At 37.6% G+C, this 21,098-nt stretch overlaps 1 long non-coding RNA gene across 1 annotated transcript; it reads left to right on the top strand.

Annotated features, from left to right (window-relative positions):
- Positions 1-9,315: 9,315 nt before the first annotated feature.
- LOC126268179 (uncharacterized) lies at positions 9,316-20,994 on the top strand. The gene is made up of 2 exons (XR_007549109.1): positions 9,316-9,360; positions 17,376-20,994. It is a non-coding gene; the product is annotated as an uncharacterized LOC126268179 (long non-coding RNA).
- Positions 20,995-21,098: the final 104 nt, after the last annotated feature.

Genomic DNA, 21,098 nt, shown 5'->3' with positions numbered 1-21,098 from the left:
TCTAAACGGTTCATCCAATTTTGTCAATAGACGTTGTAAGAGGTCCGTAATTAAAGAATTTGTTGCTAGCGCACTCGAGCTGATGTAATTTCGATGTATTGCTCACGCGCTGCCTGCGATATGTAAGCTAGAAGAGAATCTGAGACCAAAGAGCAGTATTGACTGCAGTAAGAACTGCGTAGCAGTAGCAGTATGTTGTTGCTGGCTGGGCCGGTCGTGTCCAGCGATGGGGAAGCCTGAGCGTTGTAGGATAAGGTAAAAGCAGCCTCGCGCATATGTATTATTGTTATATCAAGTCCCATGCAAATGTTTTTAAAAAAATCTGTTAATAATAATCTTTCTCATAAAAAGTAACTTTTGACATTTATCTCAATTTAAAGAATTCACTAATTTCTCCAACCCTGGGCAATCCCGATTATTGAAAAGAAAAGTCAGTTCTTTCCTTTTTTATAAGACAAATCTATCGGCCAGCATTGCACTTAGCTGCGCCAGGAAAATTTCTTATAGGAGCAGATATATACACGTTATCCGGCGATCTAATTAAGGTAAGATTTTTCAGTTTATTCAGAATGTAAGAACTTTCAGCATTTTAGAAATTGACTATGCCCATTTAGGCAAGCTGTTTTTTATTTTGTTCTGAAGAAGGCGTGGTTATCCACGTTGAAACCTGGGTAAACACCGGGAATTTTCGCAATCGAGGCGGATTATTCATAATTTATTTATTCAGAATGATGTATCAGGGCCATGACGCAGCATTGCTGACGTCCAAAATTTACCAGGTTAAATTGACTGTCAATTATTGAAAGGTTATAGGTTTGTCACATTGTATTATATTTTCACTGTTGGGTAGTTACGCTAAATGAGAGTATTATTCATATTATTTTATTTTGTGGGGAGGTTACACTTGGCGACCCTGCCAGCAAGAAGTGACGGAGATGAAAAATGTCTCAGCCTGTAACATGCTACTCTCCGAACATTTCTCACACTCACACAGCCAGTACAATTTAGGTAATTTACAGAGAGTACGTGACTTAGATTCCGAACAATCACAGACAAACAGATTATCATACAATCCTGAACCAGTTCACACATTCAGAGACAATAACGTTGATTATAAGCAATTTTTACCCGTAAAAAAATCTAAGGTATTTGAAAATGACAGAACACAAATACATCCTTTGGACTGGATACGACAATTCGCTTTTGTATTTTCATCAGCTTGGCGTGTAATGCAGAAACTAGAATTGGCATGGATACAACAATTTGCTTCTGAATTTTCACCTGCATTGCCTGTAATGCAGAAACTAAAAATTATTTTCAGCGCGTAATTGACCTCGGGGATTCATTACACTTCGATGAATGTGCCGTAGAGTGCACAGGGCCCCGAGCCGTAGTAGTGCTATTTCATCTTTAGTTTTCTGCACTGCTGCCTTCCCTTCTACTATCCTTTATATCTATCAAAACAACTCTTCAACTATCGTTCTATCTAGGACTGAGAAAGAGTAAAGAAAACCTCATGTGACAAGTTTTACCGAAAGTGAGAGTTTTCTTTAGACACTGCCGAAGCGACAAGAACTACCAGCGTAATTATAATAACAGACAAAATGTTAATCATCAGTATGTACAAAATTTTCAGCAATCACAGACACATTTTGGCAACAATAGAGGGTTTCTCCGCAACAGCATCAAAACCAACCGGTTAGCATACATAACCAACAATGTAGTTTGCAAGGTCAACCAAGCTTTAATGTTTCACCGCCTACACGTATAGCGTCGGCTCCACCAAACAGTAACGCACAGCAACAAGGAAATCACTGCGTACAGAGAATACACCATTTCAACTCATATCGCAATGCGCCGTATAGCAACGATTATTATGACAGACGTAAAAGTAATGAGCACAGTTTTCAGCGTAACATTCGGTCTTACCAGCAGCAGAATCATCGGCAACAACAGATTATCATGAATGAACCAGACAGTAGATATCATCCCCAACGTAATACGTCAGGAAGAAATAACAGAACAGTACAAATAGTGGAAATGCCACAGCATCCTCCCGCAAATAACAGCACGTCAGATAGAATTTGACTAGATACAGCACAGATTGAACTTTCCAGCGATGTGAGCAATACTTTTGATACACAGACTTTTGTTCGCGAAAATGTTATTACTTTTGACGACATCCGAGACATTCTTTTGCATGAAAAAGTTGTTATTCAAAAAACCATTTCCCACCCTATCACTGAAGTAAAGATTGGATCATCCACATTTTCGGCAGTAATCGACTCTGGATCACCTATGTCAGTTATAAATGAGGAAACTTTCAACGCTTGTAACAAAGAGAATATTTATCCTACGTTACCATTAGGCAAAACTAAAGTAAACGGAGCAGTAGCTGGTAAAGGAGTAGATGTAAAATTACAGACACACTTATCATTTTGTATTGCAGGTCATACGTTCCACTCAAATTTTTGGATTGTTCCCTTATTGACAACAGACGTTATTTTAGGTACGAATTTTTTGGTACAACACGACGCATTTATTGACTTTCAAAATTCCTATTTAATGTTAAAGGATGAAAATGTACAACTGGAATTAGAATTTCAGCACTCTTTATCTGCAGAAGAACAAACAATTAATCGGACAGAGGTCATTTCTGCATCACGTAACGTAGACTGTCAATCCACATTGTTCACAGATACATATGTTCACAACTACAATACAGCAAACGAAGCCGACTATGACGCTATACAAATGATTTCGGATAAGGTTAAACAGAGCAGTGCAAATACAGACGACGAACATACGCAACTACGCAAAATTCTTTTACAGCAAGCTCCAGTTTTTGACAACATCCCTGGTACTATGTCCGGTTTCATGTATGAATTTCAAGTTAAACAGCACGACACGTTTAATGCCAAACATTATCCCATTCCGTATATTCACAGAGAACAAGTTAAGAAAGAATTGCAAGATATGTTTGACCAAGGTATTATTGAACCGGCAGTTAGTCCGTACATAAACCCGCTCCATATTGTTAAGAAAAAGGATGGCTCACTTCGCCTCGTACTTGATTCGCGTCACATCAATGACATTATTATTAATGAAACAGGTAGCCCACAAACACTAGAAGAACTTCTACAGAAATTTCATGGTACTGCTGTTTATTCCACATTAGATTTGAGATCAGGAATTTGGCAAATTCAGCTCCATCCGAACTGCAGAAAGTACACAGCATTTCTCTGTTTTGGTGACTGTTATCAATTTTCTAAATTACCGTTCGGTTTAACAATTTCTTCAGCAGCATTTCTTCGCGGTTTGAATACTATACTTCCGACAGAATTAAAAGACAGTATCACAACGTATGTAGACGACATTCTTGTTGCAGAAGCTAACTGGTCTGAACATAATCTGATTCTTGAACAACTGCTGCAAACTTTTCGTGCACAAGGACTCACAGTTAATCTTAGCAAATCACACTTTGGCAAAACTACTATAAAATTTCTTGGACATGTAATTTCAGCAGAAGGCATTGCGCCTGACCCGGAAAAACTTCGAGCTTTACGTGACATTACTGTTCCAACGACGAAGAAACAACTACGCAGCTTTCTGGGGTTAATTAACTTTTTCCGTAAATTTATTCATTACTCTGCTTTAGACACCCCTAGATTATGCCAACTGACGGGTAAAAACACTATTTGGTCCTGGGATAGCCAAGCGCAGTCTGAATTTGTCAATCTGAAACAAGCTTTGTTGAATGCACCACTTTTATCACACCCAGATCTCACTAGAAATTTTTCCATTGCCACCGACAGTTCTAACACAGCTTTAGGCGTACACATTTTTCAGGAAATTGAAGAAGATGGTAATACAGTAATTAAAAACATCGCCTTTGCAAGTCGCGTTCTGTCACCTGCTGAACGCAATTATTCTGTTACAGAACTTGAAACATTATGTGTTGTATGGACATTTACCCGATTTAGGCATTTTCTTTATGGAAGACATACTACCGTTTACACAGACCATAGAGCTATCCAGTTTTTACTTTCCGCTAAATTTACACACGACAGATTAAGCAGATGGAAACTTTATTTACAGGAATTTAATTTTACAATCGTTCACATTCCCGGTACACAAAATATTGTAGCAGACGCACTATCCCGTTCTCTCTGCAACAATCAGCAATACATCGCAACCAACTTCTGCCGAGCAAATTCCAGCGTCATGTATATTCAACATGTCGCATTTGAAAACTTCGTTTCATCGTCATTACGAGATATAGCACAAGAGCAGAGTAAAGACAACTTATGGAAAGAAATTAAACACCTTTGGCAAGATAAGAATAACGTTACCATTAGAAACCATTACACGATACGCTATAACAATTCTGTTTCGCCGCTCTCACTCTGACGGCAACAACTGGTTATTATGCATTCCTGACGAACTTGTTAACAAATTAATTTAGTATACTCATTTAAGTTACGCACATTATGGAGCCAGAAAATGTTTTCTTATACTGAGACAGAACTGTTATTTTGCCAACATGGAGAAACGTATTCGACTAGTTTTAGCGTCATGTAAAATCTGCCAGAAAACTAAATCAGACACGACTTCACATATTCCTCCGTTACATCCCATTGTACCTGTTAAATTGAGACACATGGCCGATGTAGACATTTTTGGATCGATTCCCAGAACTAATAAAGGTTTTTGCTACATCTTTGTCGCTATTAAACTCACTTCGAAATTTGTCACCTTCACTCCATTGCGCAATGCTACTGCTAAATCTATTTCGAATGCATTTGTAAAACATTTTTTATTTCATGTAGGGCCTGTATTGAAAGTAATTTCCGACAATGGACCACAATTTCGGTCTCCGATATGGACACGTATGTTACGAGCTAGAAACATTTCTGCGATCTATATATCCAAGTATCACGCTTCTTCGAACCCTTGTGAACGACTGATGAAAGAAATTGGTAAACTGTGTAGGATGTACTGCCATAAAAGACATATTGATTGGGATACACACATACTCTCATTCCAGGATGTAATTAACTCCATACCAAATGAATCCACTATGCTATCTCCGACTGTTATATTGAAAAATGTTGAACCACCTAACAAAATTAAAGAATTAGTATCCTTTCCTACATCTCGTCGACTACGCCACCATGAAATAATTGAGATTGAGCTCAATAACATCAAACGTGCCGCAGAGCGCCGGAGACGACAGCAAAAACAGGTTTGTACACGCCGTGACTTTCACATTGGACAGAAGACATTAGTACGTACACACTATTTATCTAACAGAGGAAAGAGTAGATGCAGTAAATTTGAACTTCTATGCGCAGGTCCATACAGAATTCCCAATGTGGCACATGTTGAAACTTTGAGAACCAGAAAAAGCAAAGGCAATCACCATGTCTCCAATATTAAACCCTTTATTGAATGAAAATTTTAATGCCTTTTCCAGTTATTGATATAAACACTTACTGATGATTGTCATATTTTTCCTGGCAAGTGCCCGGCAAGGTAAGGTTAGCAGGTCGCTTTTCTTGTCGTTATATATCAGACCGTGCACATTTTCGATTTTTTTGTGTATGTATGATTGTATTCCTATCGAAAGTAGAATTTTGTCTGTATGCACTATCAAATGTTTAAGATGTTACAAACACCAGTTGACTTTGACGTTTTTCCTTATGATATCTCAATATTTTGACTATTATACATTTTTTTTGCTACTACATTATGATACTGTGTGTACATTTTTTGCACTTGAAAATTGTCTATGATTTTGATCTAATATGTTTTCTGTCATGCTATGCTGTATGCTTAATTATATTACTAGAAACAAGTTTCTATTTAATGGGTATATGAATTAAATGCAAGATATTAATCCATATTCATCATTTTTCAGAAAGCAATACCATGTAAAGGAAATAAATAATACAACCACAGTGGTTTACTATGAATTGGAAATTTCACCTTCGGAATGAACGAAAGAAAATGCAATACTATGCCATGAAGAGTAAATGGATCAGAATTAACAAGCATTAACCAGAATATACTATACACATCGTATGATAGCAGTCTTGACTAATTATTTTTCTTTCAGAATACGAGGCGATTATTGCAAGCTATCAGACAGAACTACACATGTTAATTTTAGTGATGAAATATGCCAGAAGTAAGAAACTCTATACTATATGAAGTAATGAATGATAATGAATAGTTATATGAAGAATATGCTAATATGAATAATGAAGTTTTTCTTTGCAGATGATGATAATGATGAAGTTTATATATTTACTGTTAGTTAAGAAATGCTATGTATTTATTCAAGTATTTGTTGCAGTTCCCTTTGACAGTATGTCTTATGTCGCATAGTATAATGGCTGAATGTTTTGAAAAAGACAGCTAGAGTACATACATATTAAGTACACGTTTCATTACCTATTAATTCAAAGTTCACTATTTTTCAGCATAATATGCATTTCTTCTTTCAGCTCAATAATCCTTTTTGTATTTTTCCCAGGAGAAGCTTTTCGTGACATATGCTATAAGTAGTTAGTTATTAAACCTGTTCTAGTACTTGCATTTTTTTTACCCAGTTGTGTCTATCATTTATGAATGTGATCACATATACTCTACTTGTTCAGAACCTTGCTACAGCTGACTCATGACGAATGACGTTAATAATCCTTATTTCCAGCAATAAGTCAAAAGCAAATATTTTCATGCCCCAGCAATTAATTATCGATCCCAGTACAATGCACTGCTAGCAAAAAAAAATTACAAGTCCCAACTTTTACCAGTATACAACTAAATAATGCTACCAGTTTAAGATATATTTTTAGTCTTTAATAAAATTCAAATTTTTCTGTCTATTGATTCCATTATGTCTCTGTATTATTGGACTACCGACCTCGAGTAATAGTTCCAATGTCTTACATTTTAAATATGTCTTATGTCACTTACATGATATCGTATATAAACACCAGTAACCATATGAATTCTTTGTAACTAGCCAATGAATGTCAATAATTACTGTCATGAATTGTCTTATGAATGCCACTGATAAATGTAATATGATGACTTATTCATAAATGCTATGCCATTAATTAAGTCTTGCTTTGAATGATGACTTCTGAATAATGCAGAAAAATGCTTTGTAACTGGCCAATGAGTGCCAATAATTATGGTATTGAGATGACTTATAAATAATGTTCTGTAATACTCCATACATACTACTTAAATGCTGTGTAAATAGCCAATGAATGCCAATAATTATTCAAATCGGTTGTTACGCTAGTGTAATTCTATGGTGACTAGCATAAGACTTAATGTGTCCTTCACCTTCTGACCTAATTACTGCAATATCCGTTTATGCTGTCCATCCTCATGATCATGGAGCACTCTATTGGTTTTTGTATGGATTCTACAAGAATATGGTGTTGACATATCAAGCTGTCCACAACCTTGAACGATGGAGATGTTATTATGGTCCCACTGTTTGGTGTACCTAATGTACTACCAAAATGATAACATTGAATATTAATACAACATTTCAGTGTCTTGGCTACACTGATAAATACTTCAGGGAAGAGAACTTCAGATTGTCTCATTTGGTGTTGTGCTTCTGTAGAAAGATACAGACTTTCAGTGCAGCTACTTGCAACCTACTGTGCTACAACCATGATGCAATCCTTCCCATTCCTTCTCTAGTTCCTGTAAAATAGTAAAGGCTTATACAGTGCATTTAAATTCTTGTAAAATTATAAAAACTTTTAACGTGCGTGTGCACTCTATTTTGTTAATTTATTTTGTACTCATTGTGTATATACTTCGTCATTTCTGAATATGTTTTGTACTCAGCGCGTGTGCACTCTGTTTTGTTAATATATTTTGTTCTCATTGCGTATATACTTTGTCATTTCTGAATATGTTTGTACTCAATGCATGTGCACTCTATTTAATTTCTTAATATGTTCTGCACTTATCAATGATGTATATACTCTGTGATTGTAGCCTTAGTAAACTAAATAGATTATAGAAAAATTTGTTGCTCATGGCAAGTCCAATTGACTCACCATCGCTGCCAAATTTTTGCCCCCCAGTGGAGGGTTATGTAAGAGATCCGTAATTAAAGAATTTGTTGCTAGCGCACTCGAGCTGATGTAATTTCGATGTATTGCTCACGCGCTGCCTGCGATATCTAAGCTAGAAGAGAATCTGAGACCAAAGAGCAGTATTGACTGCAGTAAGAACTGCGTAGCAGTAGCAGTATGTTGTTGCTAGTGAACAGTGTGGTCTGGTGTATCGTGTTGGCTGGGCCGGTCGTGTGCAGCGATGGCGGAGCCTGAGCGTTATAGGATAATGTAAAAGCAGCCTCGCGCATATGTAGTATTGTTATATCAAGTCCCATGCAAATGTTTTTAAAAAAATCTGTTAATAATAATCTTTCTCATAAAAAGTAACTTTTGACATTTATCTCAATTTAAAGAATTCACTAATTTCTTCAATCCTTGGCAATCCCGATTATTGAAAAGAAAAGTCAGTTCTTTCCTTTTTTATAAGACAAATCTATCGGCCAGCATTGCACTTAGCTGCGCCAGGAAAATTTCTTATAGCAGCAGCTATATACGCGTTATCCGGCGGTCAAATTAAGGTAAGATATTTCAGTTTATTCAGAATGTTGTATCAGGGCCATGACGCAGCATTGCTGACGTCCAAAATTTACCAGGTTAAATTGACTATCAATTATTGAAAGGTTATAGGTTTGTCACATTGTATTATATTTTTACTGTTGGGTAGTTACGCTAAATGAGAGTACTATTCACATTATTTTATTTTGTGGGGAGGTCACAACGTGTCTTTAGAAAGCTGGTAGTGTAAACCTAAATTGGAATGTATTACAGGCATGTAACTTGAATAGTACATGAGTTATTGGAGGGCAAAGTGGCCGATTACTATTGATCATGTCGGGCCATAAGAACTCCACAGTTACACGAAAAAACGATAGCAGCATGCTTATAAATATATTTATTCGTCTATGTCTTTATTTTTATCGGATATATACTAGTCATGAAGAAATTGGTAAACAAATTTACTGTGTTTTAGAAAGCACAGATGTAGGGATATTTATTTAATTTCAAGTTATTTCAATGTAAATCCAGTATTTTGTATGTTTTTCAATATGTTTGTGAGTGTGCGTTGGCTTGGATACATGGCGGGAGACCTCTAGCCAATCACAGCACTCGTTACTACGGTAGGCGACTATCAAAGTGAATGGAGAGACTGTATGAAAGTGGGGAGGAGCATCGGGTCGCACAGGACAGGGGGGTGCTGTATGGGAAGGTGTGACAGACGGTCACAGGAAATACTTGGAGAGTATTGAGCAGTTTGCGCCTGGTAGGGGGAGAAAGAAATACTTCGTAGTGCCGAATTATGCACTTGTGAGACATCCGTGGCTTCTGCGGTGAAGACATTGTATACGTGTAGAAGTGAATATCTTGCGAGTTATGTTGTTGCTCATAACTAATTACGTGAAGTAGGAATCTATTGTTTCCCTGTTACTCAACTTATAGTTTATTTAATTGCTGGACCATCGACAGCAATAAGTGTTTTGTAGTAATAAATGGCATTCTTATAGGTACTTCTGCTATCCTCATCATTTACAGTCATTAAAATAGTACCCACAGGTTTTATTTATTTGCACTCTTTCGTTTATTAAATTTCTATGTTACATTCAAAATTCGCAATTGCCGAGTGATAGGAACCTTCAACCATTCGATTTATGTGTTTATTCGTATTGTATACTGTTGACTCTGCAGTATTTGGCATGTAATGTGGCAACTAGGTATCCTAGCCCCAAGATAAGCAAACCAGCCAAAACTTTTAATATTTCAACGCTGAGTCTGAGGAATGTAGGTGAGGGTCACATTTGTATTGAAAGTCCGCGATTGTCAGAGTATGAGTGTCAGAATGTATGTAAAGCAGGATAGGGGGTTAATCAGCATGAAAAGTGTGTAGAAATTACAGTGTGATTTTTGCCCGATCACAGCGGAATGTAGCAAGTCTGTGTAACGCCGGAAGTGCATGTCCTCCTGTTTCCATCTATTGTACTATACATTTTTTCCTTATTTTGTTACTTGAAGATATGACATTTCTGTGTCTTTATATACGTGGAGCGCGGGCAGAGCGGAGTCTGGCTGGAGAAGGCGGTGGAGCAGGTGTGTTGTGTGACGCTCACGCGAGTTGCCGCGCTTTCGGGGTTTGGCAGCATGTAATTGCGCTCGACTTGCTATGATAGTTTCTGACACGGTGTCGGGGACGGGAAGCATTATCTGGCGCACATCAAGAGCCCGTTTCGCCTGGTGACCGTGTCGAGAAGAAGGCGCGCCAACATCCAGCTTCTGCAACAGCGACGGCCGACAATGAGTGACTGTCGCCACCTCCACGACGGCTTCAAACCTTCAATCAACCAACAAGGAAGACTGAAAGCACGTAAAGCTTAAGAACTGTATGGAAAACCTCAGCTTTTCAAACTGTTCCATTTGCATCGCAAAAAAACAGAAATTTAGCATGAACCTTTGTTGCTCATTGTCCCAATTGCACTACCAAGCAGGATCCCTTCCTTTTCCGTAATGAACCCGAGTGTCGTTGAAATTCAAACGCCAGCATTAAAGTAACATCATTCCATTTCATTGCTTTAATATCAAAGTTCAGTTAAAGTATGCATAGATGGCTACAATAACGAAACAGAACTATACTTAGATTACACAAGCACAAAATAAGAGTGGGAGTTTTGTTACCATATTTTAGCTTACCTGTGACTGCAGCTCAGCTTGGTATGTACTAAATTTTACTATTGTTAATTGTTCAAAATCATTTAATTCAAGTTCAAAGTTAAATCTCTTATTTATAAGTTACGTAGATTCAAGTTGCCTTTGAGATGGTTGTTGAAGTAGCCCAAGACTAACCTTATTTAATTTAATTTCGTACTGCTAGAGAAACAAAGTTCACTATTAATTTCAGTCACTAAATTAACTTTTAATTTTCCAGTTTTATTAATTCTTTTGCTAAATTAAGTCAGAGTGTAGAAAAATTTATTACTTCTGACAAACATTCAGTTTCCACACAACACGTGGCAACCTTCAGTTTCCACGCTTTTAGTGCTAACTATATGTGCATTAACCTTTCTTTGTCAGTTATTATAATAGCTGTCCATAGGACTGGCGACTGTAATTTTCCCCAAATCTCAAATATGTAATTAACGCCAGTTAATTGTTAACTTAACGACCGCACATTTACTTTCTTTATTAACTTTACTCTTTTTCAAAACTAATTTCCACCAATTTCATTTGCATTTTTCCTTTCATTTAGATGTAATCCTGGCCTCCCTCGTTACCGACAAATTAACTTCGGTGACGATTGCTTTTCCCAAATTTCCATTAGGTACATGCGGTTTAATTTTTCACTGTCATTCAGGTAGATAAGTGAGGGGGAGGTTACATCTGGAAGTCCCAAAATTGTACAAGGTAGCAGCAATTTGTGTGATGTAGAGGCGGAGGATAAAGTTGTGTACGATTCACGTAATTTGTTGACAGAGGAAAGTAAGGTTTCTGATGGTGGCAGCAATTTGTGTAACGTAGAGGCGGAGGATAAAGTTGTGTACGATCACGTAATTTGTTGACAGAGGAAAGTAAGGTCTCTGATGTGAATTTTTGTAGTGATTTAAATGGTGTATCAGCAGATAAGGTTGCTGAGATGAATATTTATAGTAATGATGCCTTAGGCATCGATGTACTGTTTCAGGGAGATAAAGTGTTTAACAATGAAATGATGTGTAATTTTGTTGAATGTGCAAGTATCAGTATTTTGGAGGGGAAAAACAGAAAAGTTGTGCATGGTGTGGGTGGTGAATCGGCGAAAGGTGTGGAAGAACTACTTGAAAATTTAGTGAGGGCTGAAGTAAATAGTGTGGATGGGGGTAGTTTGTGTAACAATGTTCATATGAATTGGTATTCGAAAGAGGAGTGTGATTTTAATGTGACTGATTGGTGTTGATACAGTAGAACGTTACAGTCGCTACTGCCGCATATGTGGGAACGAGAGAAGTTTAAAATTGCTAGAGGTTTAGAAAAGGGAAGGGATGAATTTGGGATGAAGGAAATATTTAATGAATTATTTTGGGATGAACATGAGATTGAGAAATGGATAGAACAGGATGTGTGTACGCTAGAATTGGAAGAGAAGGGACTAGACGTAGAAAATGATTTATTAAGGTAGAAATATTTAGTACTCAAGGAAATGGCAGATGTACAGCCAATTATTGAAATTTACGTTACCAAAGAAATGGTAGATGCACTTCTAGATTCAGGTAGTAATGTGTCAGGGGTGTCGGAAAGTTTTATGAACATGATCAAAAACAGAAAACTAGTAATCTTCCTAGTCACTAGCGTTCAGACTGAAACGGCAGTTTTTGGTATGACTAAGCCAACAAGACAACAAATACTTTTAGAATTTAAATGTGGACAAAATAAATTCGAGATAGAATGTTTTGTAGAAAGTGGTCTACTAAAGGATGTAATTTTAGGAACTGACTTCCTGAGCGAATAAAATACTTCCCTTAATTTTGTAGGGAAATTCCTAGATTTTGAATTTTAGAATGAAAAAAGGCAAGTAAGATTTAAAAGACTTTTAACAGCTGAAAATTAGATTGCTCATACCATAGTTACTGAGGGCTGGAGGGGGGAAGTCTACATGCTTAACAGAATTAAGGAAGTGATTGATGCAGTCAAGGGTATACCAGAAAGGGAAAAGAGAGTTGTGTGGGTTGATGTACCGCTCCGAGGATGTATTCTCAGATAGACCTGATAAAGTTAGCGATTTCGAGTAGTCCATAAAAGTGAAACATCACGAACCAATAAAGTGCAAACCGTATGTAATACCTTTAGCTGATTGGGATGTCATCAGAGTTCGTTTAAAACAAATGTTGGATTGGGGTATAGTCGTACAATGTAGGAGCGATTACTGCAATCCTATTGCTATTGTTAAAAAACGCAATTGTATTAAATGCGAGAAAAATAAATAAAGTAATTTTAAGGGAATTAGACCAGCCTGACAATACGGAGGAACTGCTCCAGAATTTTAATAATATCAATTTAATGTCCAGTGTTGATCTGACCTCGGCATTTTGGCAGATCCCGTTGGCAGAGGAAAACAGACTGTACACTTCTTTCCTTCTTGAAGGGCGAAGCTACCGGTTTAGCGTAGTACCATTCGGACTTACAATTTCTGTGGCAGTTTTTGTCAGAGCGTTGAGTCATATCCTGGGGTAGAGTCTAATGAGCAAACTCGTGATATACGTTGATGATATATTGATCGCTACAGAAACGTGGAATGAGCATTGTCAGGTTTTGGAGGAGATACTCATGGCTCTGAGACGAGTTGGAATGACTTTAAAGCTCACAAAATGTGAGTTTGTTTGAGCAGAAATTCAATTCCTGTGGCATATCCTTACTTCGGAAGGAATTTTACCTAGATCCGAAAAATTAAGGTCCATTGCCGAATGTATTAGACCCAAAAGTAGGAAACAACTTAAGTCATTCTTGGGCTTTTGCGGTTTCTACAGAAAATTCTTGGGGGAGGGAGGAATGAATATTCCGAATTTAGGCAAATTGTTGAAGAAAAATGCAACTTGGAGGTGGACCGAAGAATGTGAAACGGAATTCCATGGTATAAAGGATAAATTGTGCAACAGTAAGCTGTTGTACTACAAGGATATGAATCTCCCTTTCTGGTTAAAGTCGGACAGTTCGGACTATAGAATAGCTTGTGAGCTATTTCAGGAAAAGCTAGTCGATGGAAAAATTGAACACTTTAGTGTGGCATTTTCCAACTGCATAGCAAATAAGTATGAACAGGGATACAGCACATTGGAGAAGGAGATGCTCGCGATCGTATACGGATTTAAGAAGTTCTGCATGTATTTACAGGGCAGGAAAGTGACAGTGTTGTCGGACTATAAGGCGGTGAGTTACCTGCAGGACTGCAGGATACTGAACTACCGCTTAACGCGTTGGGCAATGTTCATGCAGCAAATCGAATACGAAATCCGCTACATCAAGGGTACAGAAAATTGTGTTGCCGATACTCTGCCCAGATTACCAGTGGGGGCGAAAGACGATGGAAGGGAGGAGCTGAATGAATTTAAGCTACGGAGGGGGTAGAGGGGGAGAAAGAAATTCGTGTGATGTGCAAAGATATTCGGCGAGCACGAAACGACGATCCTGAACTGAAACACATTAAGGTGAATTTCGACATCATCGGATACGAGAAAGTACCCAAATATTTTAAGATACAAAAGGGAGTGTTATTCTGGCGAAAGATGAAGAGACAGACAAATGGAGACTGTTTTCCTAGTAGGTATGTGGAACAGTTAATAGACTACATCGATTTAAGCCACGGACATTACGGTGCCGAAAAGTGCACCGAAACCATCGAGGAATGCGCCACGTAAATTACCTGGCCAGACGGGTCCGAGAGCGACCGCTGCCGACGGGTCAAGTACTGCACGACCACGCAACAGGGGGAAATGCAAAGCATTATACCTACTAAAGTGAGCGAGTTACTGGCTGTGCACAATTTTTGCCCACTACACACAGGACGAGACGGCATGAAGTACATCTTTATTGTGGTGGACATGTTCTCTAAGTTCATCGGACTATATCCGATACGGAAAGCGAATACTAAAATTCTGATCGCCACACTGGATAAGGATTTCTTCAAGAATATCGTAAAACCAGTATGGCTGTGGTCTGACAACGGATCACAGTTTACTTCGAACGATTGGAACACGTTCATGAACGACCAGGGTGTGCAATATATCTGTGTATCTGTCTACCACCCAGCGAGCAACCTGTGTGAACGGTATATGCGGGAAGTAGGACGTTTATGTAGGAGATATGCCAGCAATCGTCATTCCAAGTGGGTGAAGTACATGAGCGCGTTTGAGGACGTACTCAGCAGCAGAAAAGTAATCTATGGGGTACTCACTTTTGGAAGTCATGACGGGGGTGAATCCAAAGTTCCTACTCAAGGCAACGGTATAAAAACGGTATAATTCCAGCCGCGAAAAGCTGAATTGGCTCCTGAAAAAGTTAGCCACTGAAAGGAAAAGGCGTCACAAACCGATGAAGTATGAAGTGAGGGCCAAAGTGCTTGTATGCACCAAAGAGCGTTCCAGCGAAGTGGATGAGGAGATTAAGAAATTAATCGAGTTATACTACGGACCATTTGCTGTGGCAGAGTACCCTCACCCAAATGCATACCATTTAAAATACCCTGTCTCAGGAGAACCTTTGGTTCTAAGAAACGTGACGGAGTTGAGACTGTATATAGAAAAAGGAGAGAAATGAAAAGCTATTGTAATTTGTAATTAGTGGCAGTAATTTTGGAGGGATAATTTTATATATTTTACTTGGGGATTCATTAGTAATTTGTTTATTGTGGCCCTGTACATGTGCAAGAGGGGGAAGTTTAGGCGCTGAGGGTTTAAATAAAGAGTGTGACAAAGAATTTAGTCTTCACACATTTTTTGATGTGTGGAGGTAGGAAGGCTTTATTAAAGTCAATTAAGTAGAACTTTTGGTAGTTTGAGCTTACTGTGATTCAGCTGTTTACCTTGTGACTTTGTTCCTAAAGCATCGTTTTCCGATGGAGCGAATCTTTAGAGAGGATCCTGGTTGGGTTTGGGAAATGGGTTTTGACATGTTTCTACCTTTGGTTTTCGTTGTAGGCAGATTTGTCACGATAAACGGTGGAGCTCGGAATTCAGAATCAGACACGATTTCTGCGAGGCACTTGGTCAAAAGACTGATGTGAGTTGATCAATACTTCGTGCTAAAATCCGTGTGAGCGTGTGTAGTGCGGCGGAAATATTGTTGCAAGCAGACGCCATAGCGCTGTGTGACTGACACAAGAAGCTCTTACAAAATCGCACATAAGGAAAGTGCAAAAAATGTTTTTTTATCCAAAAAACTGTTTACACATAATTGAAATGCGGTCATTTATTTAATATGCCATTTGGTCATTTATTTAATATGCCATTTTGTTCATAATTCGTGTTAGTTTATTTCGAAATTTATGCTGGTCTCACACCACTACAAAAATTTCGTGAATGCTATTGGCCTGCCGTTTTAATCATTTAATTCTGTTCTTTCTAATTTGTTTTATATGTATTTTTATGAACTGAAGGGTGCTACTTCTGAACATTCTGGTAAGCCAGACTGTTAATAAGTGGAGATGTGTGAGATAACGGGCGAGTTCTGACGCCCTGAAAATATTATAGGTTCGGAGTTGGGGTGGCCGCACGCACCCCTCGGCAAGCCGGGCCTCGTCAGAAACTGTGTGGCGCCGAACATTAGCCGGAGCAACAGGAGCAGTCCCAGCAAATGGTCCAAGACGACCACGTGGCTGAGAATTCCATGTTGACACCGTGTTGAGGACTGTGTTTTGTGTCGATGAAGCAGATTGTATGCCAGGAGTGTTAAAGATTTCACAGTTCGTGTAGACATTAATAATAGCGAGATGAAACAAGATACCTAAAAAAGAAACATGTACATTACCATTATTTGCACGAAAATTCTGATATTGTAATCAGATTTTCAATATATTTATTAGTTTAAAGTTTAGTATCTGACTGTAAATTATACAAGTAACACCCAGCAACGAATTTCCAAAATCTAAACGTTTTATCCGATTTTGTCCATCGACGTGTCTTTAGAAAGTTGGTAGTGTAAACCTAAATTGGAATGTATTACAGGCATGTAACTTGAATAGTACATGAGTTACAGGAGGTCAAAGTGGCTGATTACTGTTGATCATGTCAGGCCATAAGCACTCCACAGTTACACGAAAAAACGATAGCAGCATGCTTATAAATATATTTATTCGTCTGTGTCTTTATTTTTATCCGATATATAATGTCCATGAAGAAATTGGTCGAATATTTACTGTGTTTTAGAAAGCACAGAGGCATTAGGCTACTCGCCTACTTTTGTTTCTCTTCCTTTTATGTATGTTTATTTAATCTGTTTGTGTATTTAATAATGTTTGTTATAGCGTCTTTATGGCCCAGATGTAGGGATATTTATTTAATTTCAAGTTATTTAAATGTAAATCCAGTATCTTGTATGTGTTTCAATATATTTGTGAGTGTGAATTGGCTTGGATACATGGCGGGAGCGGTCTAGCCAATCACAGCACTCGTTACTATGGTAGGCGACTACCAAAGTCAATGGAGAGTCTGTATGAAAGTGGGTGAGGAGCATCGGGTCGCACAGGAAAGAGGGGTGCTGTATGGGAAGGCGCGACAGACGGTCACAGGAAATACTTGGAGAGTGTTGAGCAGTTTGCGCCTGGTCGGGGGAGACAGAAATATTTCGTAGTGCCGACTTACGCACTTGTGAGATATCCGTGGCTTCTGCAGTGAAGACATTGTATGCGTGAAGAACTGAATATCTTGCGAGTTATGTTGTTGCTCATAACTAATTACGTGAAGTAGGAATCTATTGTTTCCCTGTTACTCAACTTATAGTTTATTTAATTACTGGACCATCGACAGCAATAAGTATTTTTTAGTAATAAATGGCATTCTTAAAGGTACTTCTGTTTTCTTACTCATCATTTACAGTCATTAAAATAGTACCAGCAGATTTTATTTATTTGCATTCTTTCATTTATAAATTTCTATGTTACGTTCAAAATTCGCAATTTCCGAGTGATAAGGACCTTCATCCATTCGATTCACGTGTGTATTCGTATTGTACACTGTAGACTCGGCAGTATTTGGCATGCAATGCTTCAACTACGTATCACAACTCCTAGACAACGAAACCAGCCAAAAATTTTAATATTTCAAATCTGAGTGTGAGGGTACATAGTTGAGGCTCACATTTTTATTTGAAAGTCCATTTGTCTACAATTTCGGTTTCCTCTTCAGCCTCTTTTGTTACTATTAAAGAGTCTACTCTTTCTTGTTTGTTTATGATTTCTAATTCAGACCTTTCTTTGATATAACTGACCTGCGTGTACATGTTGTTATGTATGTTGTTTATTTAAAGTTCCATGTCCTTGATTGCAATACTGAAAACGCCTACTTTTTCGTCTACTTTTTCGACCTGATCATTTATCTTTACACTCTGTGTTTTCATTTGATTGTTGAGGTTACTTACTTGTGTTTTAATTTGATTGTTAATGCTGATTATGTGTGCTATACCCTGATCTTTAATTTGTGTTGTCACAAGTTCTAATAGGTCTTTGATGCTTAATGGGTTTTCACTATCCTGCTCTATCGTATCCTCATGCTCTGATTCTGTCTCCAGTGTTTCTATTGATTCTTTCTCTACTTGCGAGGAAATGAAAATATCAACTGATTCATTTACGTAATCATTATCTGCCCCATAAACTTCTTCATTTGTTTCATCCTTTGAGTCCTGTGTTATTTGTGACAGCCTCCTCATGTGAATCTGATCGTTTACATACGTTTGGTATTCCACGTAAGCCAATAGTCGTTTTCTGGCGCTCCTCTTTACTCATTTCTGTAACAGCTATCGGACTCCATCATGTTTCTTGGTAAGCCCTATACTGTCTTGTTCCGTTCGCTTTGATCTACTACTATTTCTGCATCCATCTAATGCTGAATATGAATTACAGTGTACTTTCTAAACACACGTAATGTTTGCTATTGTTTCGTGTCACTGTAAATTCAGTGTTCATAATACATTTGTTTCGTGCTTAGTGCACATACGGCAGTGTGTATTTTGTTGCATCGCTAGCCAAAGCAATTCCTGTCATATGGCACCAAGTGTAACACTCTGGGCTACTACTAAATTAGAAATTCACTGATAATGCTACTCCTATGAAAGAAATTTGATTTTTGTTTACAAGTGTGATGGAAAGATATCAGATTGTTTGTAGTCTCTCGAAAGATTATTGTTGAAAAGAAGCAATAGCAAAACAAACGAGAGTCACACAAAGGTTCTTTTACTAATGAAGTAATCTGCAATTACGTAGAAGAAAATGGTCGCCCCCTTAATTAGGCAAAGTTGTGTTTAGTACCAGTACTATGCATGAAGCAGTTTAACTATTAACATGGACTTTACCTGAGAAATTCTGTTTTGTTGATTAGACAGAAGACAGTAGCGCAGTTTAACAAGTAATGTACCGCTGGTTTGACATGAACTGCACAAGAGGAATATTAATACATTTAGGCAGCAACCTGCTCTCATTAACACTTACTATCAGTACATTGGAGTAGGAAGCTAATGATCATCATAGGTAAATGATTTCGAATGGTTGAGTATTATTAACATGAACAAGGGGAAGTTTTTACCATTTTAATAGTTTTCATGTAACTGTGTCATTTGTACTGATTATCATTTGTATTCTCAAGGACCATTCACTCTCACACACTATTATGCTGAAATGAGATGTTTAATATTTGGATGTAGTATAGTTTGAGTGGATTCCTATAGTACACAAAAGTTATAAGAATGAAAGATGTACTTGTTGAGAACTGTTATTGTAACATGAAATTTAAATCTGGCGCTGCTATTAGCATGGGGACCCAGTAACTAATCTCTTGGTAGACACAGATGTAGGCTGAACATTTCAGTGACAACACAATATTAGAGACCCAATAAAATATATAACATATGAAATTCTAAACGCTGCTATTTCCAAACCTGCACAATAATTACTTCTTTTGTTGGCCCTTCAAGTATACTAGTGAGTAACTATAATGCGTGAACACATGTTTTGCAGGTAACTGTACTACTGTACTGAGATTTCAATAAGAAGAACATTTGAACTGAGTACTTTAAATCTTTCCATAGCAACTGCACCTTAATGAAACTTTAACTATCCTTTTATGAGAATTACACAGAATATTTCCAGCATAAGGACCACTGAATTATTATGCACTTTACTATCCAACAAAGTTCATGAACTGTAGTGAAAGTATACTGTAAATAGAATACTCAAGAAATATTGTAACACTTGGGATAGGACCCTTACCTGGTAAATGACTGGGGATAAATATGAGTGTTCAGCACAAAGCTTAAAGAACACCAACTTATTACTGAAGAAGAACATAATTGGTACTTAAAATTATACAGTATTCAGCTGTTTCTTTGAGATGGAGGTGGTGGCGTTATCGACGTCCTATTGCTATCCAAAAAAAGCAGCAGTATCTATGACTGTTGCCATGTTATCAGCTCTGAAAATTTTCTTCTTAGCGTTGGATTTCTGTAGTCAAGAGCAAACCAAAGTAAGCCATGAACAATACACCAAATTACTTTACAGCTGAGGCTATACTGTGTAATCTTGCTGCTCTTCTTGTATCATTCAGTTCACAAGCTGTGATCACTTTGCCTGCTAACCCCTAACCACTAACTCTTGCCACAGAGGAGCCTTGAAGTATGACCGCCGGATTCTCCTTTTCTATTACCGCCAACCTGCTATCGTTGCTGAGGGATTTCCCTCCAAGTTTTACATGATTGTAAACCTACTTTCTCTATGTATGAACCAGTATTACATTTAAAGTTTTAACTTTTCCATTCTTTTACAGCGAATTACTTTTGAAACTACGTCCATAGAGCAGTTACATTGACATAAATTGACATAGATAATGAGCAAAACATTTACATAAATATTACATGAAAGAGCTGGGTGGGACAGAAGTCATTTTAAGTGGAAACAGCCAAACTAGTTAGATAAGACAAATATAGGTATTATCGATAAAAGTGTTACATGATGTAAATATTGTTACCAATTCCACATGGGAATTAAACCTACTATCTATAGAAACATCTGTACAGCAGACACATGTGTAAATTCAGTCGGTGATCAGAACTAATGTGAAGTGAATATTGCTCATTATGTCACATGTCAACTACAGACATAATTTACTACACCACTTGACCAGCAGACAGAGATGTAAATTCACTCTTGGATTTGAATTTAAGATGCATTCTAGCTGTATATCTTCTATGGTAGTACCCTGAGAATGGTGAAATTTACAGTAGATT

Source organism: Schistocerca gregaria, chromosome 4, assembly GCF_023897955.1.
Source record: "Schistocerca gregaria isolate iqSchGreg1 chromosome 4, iqSchGreg1.2, whole genome shotgun sequence".
NCBI classification, from domain to species: Eukaryota; Metazoa; Arthropoda; class Insecta; order Orthoptera; family Acrididae; genus Schistocerca; species Schistocerca gregaria.
The sequence above is the reverse complement of the archived record's forward strand: the minus strand, read 5'-3'. Positions and strand labels throughout refer to the sequence as shown.